At 38.9% G+C, this 10,071-nt stretch overlaps 1 protein-coding gene across 1 annotated transcript in view; it reads right to left on the reverse strand.

The window, feature by feature from the left end:
- Positions 1–10,071, reverse strand: part of TPD52 (tumor protein D52) — a 258,416-nt gene that overhangs the window by 59,130 nt on the left and 189,215 nt on the right. The gene's annotated exons all lie outside the window — the stretch shown is intronic.

The following is a 10,071-nucleotide window of genomic DNA, read 5'->3' on the forward strand; positions in this document are numbered from 1 at the left end:
TACCTATCAGGCCGGCTAATATCAAAAAGAGGCTAATACCAAGTGTTGGTGAGGGAATCTTCATACACTGCTAGTAGGCATGTGACATAGCACAGTCACTTCAGAAAATTGTCTAGCAGTTCCTCAAAAAGTTGAAATTAGAGTGACCAGATGACTCAGCAATTGCTACCCTAGGTCTATATCCAAATGAAATGAAAATGCACATTCACACCAAAAAAACTGCACACCCATGTACACGAGTACTCAAAATAGCCAAAAGAGTGGAAACAGCCCAAATGCTCCTTAACTGATGAATGGAGAAATAAAATGTGGTGTATCATACTGTGCAATGTTACGCGACAATAAAGACATGAAGTACTGATACATGCTATATCAAGGATGAATCTTGAAAATATCATGCTAAGGGAGAGGAGCCAATCACAAAAGACCACAATGTATGAATCCATTTATATGATATGTCCTGAACAGGCCAATCAACAGAGACTGAAAGTAGACTGGTGTTTGCCAGGGCCTTGGGGGGCATGGGGTAGGGGAGAAAAGAATGAGTGCTACTGGGTAAGGGATATCTTTTGGAATGATGTTCTGAAATTGACTGTGGTAAAGACTGCACAAGTATATGAATATCCTAAAAACCACTGAACTGTATACTAAATGGATGAGTTGCATGGCATGAGATGCTTACGTCAATCAAGCTATTATTTTTTTAAAAAGCAAGGTAAAGGATAATCCTGTATATAGTATGTATCATATGATCCCACTGGTATACATTTTTACTTACATGGGTAAGTGCGTACGCTGGAACGCGGACAAACATTTTCTGGAAAGTCAAGAAATTTAACACTAACATTGGGAAGAGAGAGACCATGGTAACGTGGGTTAAAAAAAAAAAGAGGCATTTCAATTTGCATTTGATCCCTTGGCATTCCCTTAAAATTTGTATTTGACTCTGTAAAAGAAAATGTAAGCTTTTTTTCTTTTAAATTAAAAGAATAAGAGCTTGAAGCAGTAATTAAAACCATACAGTACTGGCATAAAAAGAGATAAATAGACCAATGAAACAAACCGAAGCTCAGAAACAGATGCCTCTACACAAAGGAATTTATATGTGACAATAGTTAAAATCAACAGAGAAAAGATAAACCCCTCCTTAAGTCAGGCCAGAAATTCCAGATGGAATAAAAAGCTCTGGATAAACATTAGTAAGTATACCCAATAAAAATGTTAGAAAACTACAGGAGATAACTTTCATAATTTAAGTGATGGCTTCTCTAAGAGACAAAATCTCAAAGTTACTAGAAGACTGACAAATTTGGTTACATACAAATTTAAACTCTGTTATGATAAAAGATAGCATAAGTTAAGTTAAAAGACAAGTGGTAGCCTGCAAGAAAATATTTACGATGGATGGAAGTTTACATACTTTGCACCGTACATATAATTAGAATTTAATAGATGGTATCTTAAAATAACAAAATCAAAATGAATGTCTTTAAATAAAATAATGGATGGACTGAATTACAGGTTGATTCTGTATAAGCTATTGATGACACTAAAATACAACATATATAGAAGTTAAATGCATCTTTAACCTTAAGAATGGCTTGTATTTTTATCAACAATGTCATTTGACCTTCAGTGAGTGAGGAGTATAAAACAATGTTTATTAAAATTATTTCAGCTAAAAAAAAAACTAAGACAAATATTCCTCAGTAAGCAGGTTTTCTTTAATTACCACATGTCTTACAACATAGAGATAGTATTCATGCGGTGTTCAATACAAAAAAACATCTGCACTCAGGTAAACATTCAAATTTATTTATGTTGGTTTTCTCTTCCACTACTCACACAAATCTGTGACTATATCTAGCAAGGTACAGGTTCATTAGTGAGACAACTAAAATCAACACGCTACTATTTCCCACTAAGAACAAGTAAACAATTTAAAATGAAGGGTTATTTGAGGTGAACACAGCAAAACTGCCACCCGTTCAAGGCCACAGGATAGGCAAGACGTGACAGCAGCCCCAATATGCACACGAAGTGACAGGACTCTCCTCTCCAGGCAGGATAAGAGGCCACATTACTCAATTCAAACATGACGCTCACACAGACTGGGGAATGTTGACTGAATGTTTTTATAACAAGCTTTCGGAAAGTCTTAGGTTGACTCCTACTTAATGCAGCCATTAATCCTCGCAAACACCATATTGCAAAACTAACAAAAACAGTGTGCAAAAGTGGACAACCCCAAACAGACCAGCGAAGCTAATCCTCTGAAGCCTCGGGGGCCATGTAGAAAATGTAATGTAATTATCTCCCCTGAACTCTGTACATCTCAACAAGGGCTTCCTACTGGGATTATGTTCCCAGTGCCAATGCCTGAAATTAATGCCAAAACAAACCAGGCCCAGACTTAGCCAGGGTGCCTTTAAGACGCAAACCTGCATTGGCGGATCACCTTTAGATGCCTTTCACACAGGCAGCCTGGGGTACAGATAGGGCTCCCACCTGACTTTATCCTTTTCTTTACTCATTTGGAATATTTCCACTGATTTCCAGCTCAGTTCCTAGAGCTACAGGTGATAAGACACCGTAAAAGGTTTTCGGTTTTTTTCTCTTAATCATTTGTAATTATATAATTAAGACTGACAAATTATAGTTCTCATTATTTCTACTTTACATATTCCCCTGGTGCTTTCAATATACTATCTCATTTAAGTCTTCAGGAAAGAAAAAAACCATCCCTGGGCAGTGACGTTTTAGCATTACCATTTTATAGATGAGAAAACTGAAAATCAGGTAAAGGACTTCATCGGGCTAAAATCTCATGAGAGCTCTCTCGTGAGAACTAGGAAAATCCGGTCTTAACAGTGTGACCAGGGCTTTCTCTCTTGCAACTCACTGCTTCTCCAAACAAAACAGGAAATGAGATGAAACCAAGCTGGAGTGCACAAAAGGGTAAGACATTGAATCAGAAGTAGTGTTTGGGTTGAAAGAAGGACATGACAGCTCTAAGGACAAGAAGTGACTGACCTAGATTAGACCTAGATCAGGAGCACCCTGAAGTTCCTCAAGAAAGATTCGAACAATGGGAATGGGGGTGTGGGGGAGAGATAAGTGTTGGTGATGGAAAGGTACAGAGATGACAGTCAAATCTGCATCTCAGGTGAGTCCCTCTGGCGACTGTGGAGGGGCCTTTTGAGAGGGACAAACCCAGAGGAAGGAAAGCTAGTTAGTTAGGAGACACTGTGAGGATGAGGACCTGAGGTAGGAAGGCCTTGGTGGTTTGTGACAGAGAAACAGATGAACACTGAGAAGTATTTAGGATATAAAATTTACAGTCCTTGTTAGATGACTGTCTACAGAGGGGAAAAAGGACCGAGAACGACTTTCAGATTTGTACCATAGAAGATGCGGTGGATGGCCCCCAACTATGAAACAGAACATGGGAGGTTCAACAGGTCTGGAGAAAAAGAAATTCCATTTTGGTCAAGTTCATTGGATACCCAAGTAGATTTGTTGCATGGGGACAGTTGGAAATAAGATTCTGATGTTGATGGGAATAGCCAAGGAAATGGGCTTATAAATCATTAGCATGGTATGGTAGCTGAAAATTTGATGATGATAATAAGCTCTCTGAGGGGACGATACAGGGTGGCAGGAACACAAGTATCCTTAGGAGCTAGACAGAGAACCGAGGGTCTTTAAGTACTGGCCACAGAGCTATGAGTAGCACTGGGAAAGTTCAACACCTAGAAAGAATGGGAAATAGAGTTTCAAGAAGCAGAACAGGATCGAAGTCAGCAAAATCATAAAATGATGATCGTGATGATGATAGCAAACAAAATTAAAATAAAAACACAAGTATTTTTCATGCATTAAATAACAAAGTTTTAAAAGATGGAAGCAACCCAACTATCCATCGACAGATGATTGAATAAATAAAATTATACGAGTATATACACCATGGAATATTATCCAGCCTCATAAAGGAAGGAAATTCTGACACATGCTACAATATGGATGAACCTTGAAGACATGAGCTAAGTGAAATAAACCAGTTACAAAAGGACAAATAGAATATGATTCCAGTTATATGAGGTACTAGAGTAGTAAAATTCATTAAAAAAGAAGGTAAGAGAGGGGGAGAGATGGAGAGAGAGAGAGAGAGAGAGAGAGAGAGAGAGAGAGAGATAGAGAGAGAGAGAGAGACTGATCTGACCGATAGCAAGACTCCAAAGAAGGGGCAGAGAATCTTGGGCAGATAAGATGCAAACCCAGTGTAGCTGGNTAATATCCACAACGTGACTGGCAAACCCCAGCTTTACAGAGGATCTGTTATGTGAAAGAAGTCGGGCACAAGCAGGGCTTGGGGGCCCTCTGAACAGCAGAAACCTGATACCCCGAAGGCTGGCCAGAGCCAGCAGCCTGAGCTGCAAGTAAATGCGGTGATGAAGAACCTGGATATTGACTTGACAGGGTGTGTGCAGGGGAAGGAGGGGGCAGACATCAGTGAACAAAGAAAACAAGCCTGCGCCTCTGTTTTCACTTTCCCTAGGACAAGCTTATGTTTCCACTAGTAGATTGGTCCCTTAAATCAACATGTATATTTGAAGAAAGATCGACGCTTCCGACACCAATGAATAAACGTGGGAGAAGAGTGTTTAAGATTACCCAGATCACTAGATGTTTTATGAAAAAGAAATGTTGGTATATTGGGCTGTCGGAAAAGCCATGGCGTATTTTTTCTGTGTTTTTCGTTGCAAAAATGAGTCATGACTTTTCCGACAACCCAATATGTTTCTCTGCTAAGATTATGTTTCACCGATGCGAAAAGAAATGATAACTATTGCAAAGCATAGAAAAATACCTAAATAACATTAAGTACAGCTGGCTAAACTATGCGATGCCCAGCAACTAAAGGAAGTTAATCATAGCCATAGTTGCTTCCAAAAAAAAAAATGTGGGGGCTGCACAGGGACCAAGTAAAGTGTTCTCTGCCCGTAACTGCCCAGCTGGAGCCAGGACCGACGACACACCCACTAGTGTGACGTCATCGACACATTCCTTCTTTTCCACACAGTACTGTTTGAAAAGAAGTAAGAATTTCTATTTCTGGAATACTATTCTGCCATAAAAGATGAAATAGTGCCATTTGCGACAACATGGATGGATCTTGAGATTATTATACTAAGCGAAATAAGTCAGACAGAAAAAGTTGAGAGTCATATGATTTCACTGATATGTGGGGCATAAAACTGAAAACAACAAAGGAACAAGACAAATAAATAAAGAAACAAAAACTCATAGACACAGACAATAGTTCAGTGGTTACCAGAGCATAAGGGGGGAGGGGGTGGTAGATGAGGGTAAAGGGGTCAAATATGTGGTGATGGAAGGAGAACTTACTCTGGGTGGTGAACACACAATGTGATATATAGATGATGTATTATAGAATTGTGCACCTGAAACCTATGTAACTTTACTAACAATTGTCACCCCAATAAACTTTAGTTAAAAAAATAATAATAAAATAAATAAATAAAAATGAAAGAAAGAATTTCTAATTCATCCCAAGCTGAAAGGCCACAGCCACCCCCCTTGCACCCTGTCCATTCCTGCCTTCACCTTTTTCAACGTCTAAAGAAAGATGAGCCGAACTGCCACACTGTGAAGGACACAATGACCTTTTCCTTTTGTTTGGCGCAGAAAATATGGATGTGAGGTAGTGGTATTAACAGGAAAATGAACACGTAAAAAATTCCCCAGAATTGCATGTTTATGGTGAAAAGCACAAGGGTGGCTGGGCAGACAGCACCATGGTCAGGAGAAGCNCCAGTTACAAAAGGACAAATAGAATATGATTCCAGTTATATGAGGTACTAGAGTAGTAAAATTCATTAAAAAAGAAGGTAAGAGAGGGGGAGAGAGAGAGAGAGAGAGAGAGAGAGAGAGAGAGAGAGAGAGAGAGAGAGAGAAAGAGAGAGAGAGAGAGACTGATCTGACCGATAGCAAGACTCCAAAGAAGGGGCAGAGAATCTTGGGCAGATAAGATGCAAACCCAGTGTAGCTGGAAGGGAGACAGGATACGGGCACTTCTTTTTCCAAGCAGCGATCAAGAGTTCTGAGAAATTCTGATTTTAAGAAAAAGATTACTGTCTTTCTTTTTCATCTCATCTCAGATGCCTGACATTGTGACTATGGTTTGTTATCCCGATTTGATATTTTCTTAATCTGTGACACAGCGTACATGTTCATCCAGGTCCAAACTTTGTTGCTGCTTCCACTGTCTAAAATCAGAGAAGCTCCATGTATTTAAACCCTTATCATAGGGCTAAATATTTCATAGCTCTTTGTTTTATAGTATATCTATCTTGAGTGCTACGAGTCTTATCTCCTAACCTGGCAATATTTTCAAATATAAACACACCCTGAATGGAAATTAGTGAAATGGGGGTGGTGGCTGGCATTAAAAACCTTGTGTCATAGATTTGTCCAGGCTGTACTCAAGCACCCTGAATGCACAGCATCCCAATAACTACTATACTGAATGTCACTGCTACAAATACATCAACTCCCCCATTTTTCAAGGTTAAATATACTTTAAAATTTAGCATTAGTCAATGAGTCATATTATGAGCTAGAAAAGTCATTGAGAGATACTTCCATCAGTGACAAAATTCTTGTCCCTCTTTTCAATCCGAGTAGATACAATGAATGGTCTGTCGAAGTGTGTCCATTTTTCATTTTTTTATTTTTCCTTTTCCATGAACCACGACCATACAAAGTTCTATTTTACTGATCTTTCCAAAAAAAAACCAAAAGACAGGCTTTGGATTAAAGTATCCTTTCTGAACTTTTTTGTTATGTATTTTTTATTTCATTAAATTCAGTTTTGATCTTCATTCATTCTCTCATCCTCATTTCTTTGGTTTTGTTTTTTTTCCTTTTCAAATTCCTTAGGGTGACTTCCTGTTTTTATTTTTCCTTTATTTTTCATATTTATTCCCTAATAACAAAGTAATTGAAGCTATAAGATGTTCTCCTGAGTCCAGCTGAGCCCCATCACACTAGTACAGCGGTTCTCAACCTGTGGGTCGCGACCCCTTTGGGGGTCGAACGACCCTTTCACAGGGGTCGCCTAAGACCATCGGAAAACAAAAAAATATTTACATTACTATTCATAACAGTAGCAAAATTACAGTTATAGAGTAGCGACAAAAATAATTTTATGGTTGGGGGTCACCACAACATGAGGAACTGTATTAAAGGGGTCGCGGCATTAGGAAGGTTGAGACCCACTGCACTAGTATGAAGTTTTCCCCTTATTGATTTCTAGACAGTTTGTTATTTCCCCTTTCATTCTGACCCAAAAGTTTCTGACAGTGTGTTTCACCTATGGCCATACCACCCTGAATGTACCCGATCTCATCTGCTCTCGGAAGCTAAGCAGGGTCGGGCCTGGTTAGTACTTGGATGGGAGACAGTGTGTTTCTTAATATTCAAGTAGTAAGATGTTTTCACCAACCTCTTAACAGGCTCTGTGGCCTGGCAATCATTTTATGAATGCATGAACATAACTGTAAAATAAAATGAACTGAATAATAAAAAATTGACAGAATGTTCACATCATCACAAAATCTAATTCCTTATAAACTCAGAAGGTATGTGTAACAGCATGAGGCCAGAGCTGTTGGGTCCTGCCCTGGTGAGCGCTGATGTGCTCTCCCCTGCAGGTGGGAGTGAAGTTGCCAGATGGACGAGGCCTGGCTCCTCAAGTTTCTGCTTCCTACAAAGCTGCCACAGAATGCCACCCAGCCAAGGACGCCACATATGGGACCATTATGTGAGAATTAAAATGCTATTAGGCGAAACCCCTGAAATTTTGAGGTTGTTACAGAAGTTGTCCTGTAACCTGTAACCAGACACATACAGGTCCCATTTGTGATTTCTAAACACACAGACACACATGTGTTGATACAGCACATAAAAATAGACAGGTAAATATTAAGCCATTAACAGCTATTATCTCTCAGAAATGGGACTAGGCGATCAGGAAAGTAGATAAGGTTGCTTTTGCTTTTCCCTTTATACTCCTCTGTGCTGTTTAATTTGTTTTTTCTTTTTACATTTGCTAAAGAGGGGTTTATGAAAAATCAGGTAGCTGCTGAAAATGTCAAAGGTTACTTAGACAAACTGCCAGCTGTCCACAGCACTACGGACCGTCTTATCACATCACTGAATAAACAGAAGTAACAATGATCTCGTTTATAACGTCCTGCGTTTCAGCCTTTATTAGTTCACTTGAAATGTGCTCATTTTGTACATATTAGCTTAAGAATTCACAAAATGAATTTTTCACCTTTAGCTTTTATTCTGATTTTTACCTATCTGTAGGAACAGAAGGAAAGATATGTCTTATAATGGTAAAGCCTATTTTCAATAAGTATAATATTTGACTGAACTTATAGTGCATGCCATTTCTTCTATCTTACATGTAAAGATAATAATTTATCAATGAAAGTTTTACCATTTCATTCAAAATTTGCAATTTAAAAAAAATTCACATCTTCACTTTTTTTTCATGTTTTCTAAATTTCTCCACATCATTTTTCCATCTGGAGTTTCTTTGGGGGGTGAGGGAGGATGGAATACTACCAGAATGACTTCATCCTTTATAATATTATACTCCAATCATAAAAATATATCAATTATAGGATCTTTTAAAACTTTAAACCTGTGAGGTTTGCTTGAATGTTATAACTTGTAGATAAATTTTGGTTAATATGTTCCTTCCCTCACACGTATTTTCAAGAATTTAAATGTATGAGCAAGATCCCAGCTTGACGCTTCGCCATTCTCACATCCTTCTTTATATTAAACATACACGGGTTTATGAATAATGAAAAGGTCTTGGTTGTTCCTACTGCTCACACCTGCTTGTCTCAGAACATGAACTCCTTAAAAAAAAATGAATGTTTGAATCACTGTTATTATTTTTACAATCACAGCCAGACACAAAATATTGAACTATTTAATTGTGAAGTAGTCTATTCAAATGAGCATATCATTTATATTAAAATTAAACTTTAGTAGACATTACTATATTAAAAATCATATATCCACTAAATTTATATTGAGGAGGGCCTAGAAGAAAGCCTAGTGTTGAGATGAAGAGGATGACCCTGGACAGAAGGCTTGCTGAGGGATCAAAATAGCTCCCCGACGAGTGGGGAACAGGGTGGCCAAACAGCCCAGAGCCCATTTTGTTTGACTGTTGTGTTTCTCTTTGGTATTAAAATCTGCTTTATTAATATAGTATACATATTTCACAGCAGAATAGCTAGCACAATGTATGTGCTGAATACCAGCTGGTACATAAGGAATACAGAGTCCCTTAAAATGTTAATCTGATATTATCCAACATCCAGGAAGAATCCTCTTCCTCCGTCTAAAAGATGAGTATGTCCTCCTGGGCCAGACTCCAGCTGACTTCCCAGAGTTGCAGCCGCTACCGTCATCCAGTGGCTGTTGTGTTAGGACTCATTCGGCCATGCTAAACGGTTCATCTCCTCCCCGCCCCTCAATAATGCTGTAATTTGGCCACATCCTGTCTCCCATGGGGCTGGGTACCCTGCAGCGACACCTATGAGAAGAACTTGCCTCTGAAAGACAAGGTATCCAGTAGCCAGCCACAGCCATACATCCCCTACAGCGACTCCAGGTGACAACCCTCTACGCCAAACGCTAGAAGACTAGATGTGGATGGGAAAGGCTATTGTTTGGAGAGAGATTTTGTAGGAAAAGGCAGTTCAGCATCCCAGCTCAGAACATAGCTGTAAACCCAGGAAAACCAGGAATGCAAACCCAGCTCTTGCGCTTACGAGACATGAGAAATTTGTGAAACGGAAACTCTCAGAACCTAAAGTTCCTCATCAATAAAAACTGGAATAATAGAAATCTATCGCATGTGGTTGCTGTGAGGATTAAATCTCCCTGTGTTTGCATTCAACACTTGGTCACTGTTGCAGAATTGATTCTTGAAATTATGATGACTCTGGTTTACGAGGG

The sequence above is a fragment of the Hipposideros armiger genome, unplaced genomic scaffold (genome assembly GCF_001890085.2).
Source record: "Hipposideros armiger isolate ML-2016 unplaced genomic scaffold, ASM189008v1 scaffold_170, whole genome shotgun sequence".
NCBI classification, from domain to species: Eukaryota; Metazoa; Chordata; class Mammalia; order Chiroptera; family Hipposideridae; genus Hipposideros; species Hipposideros armiger.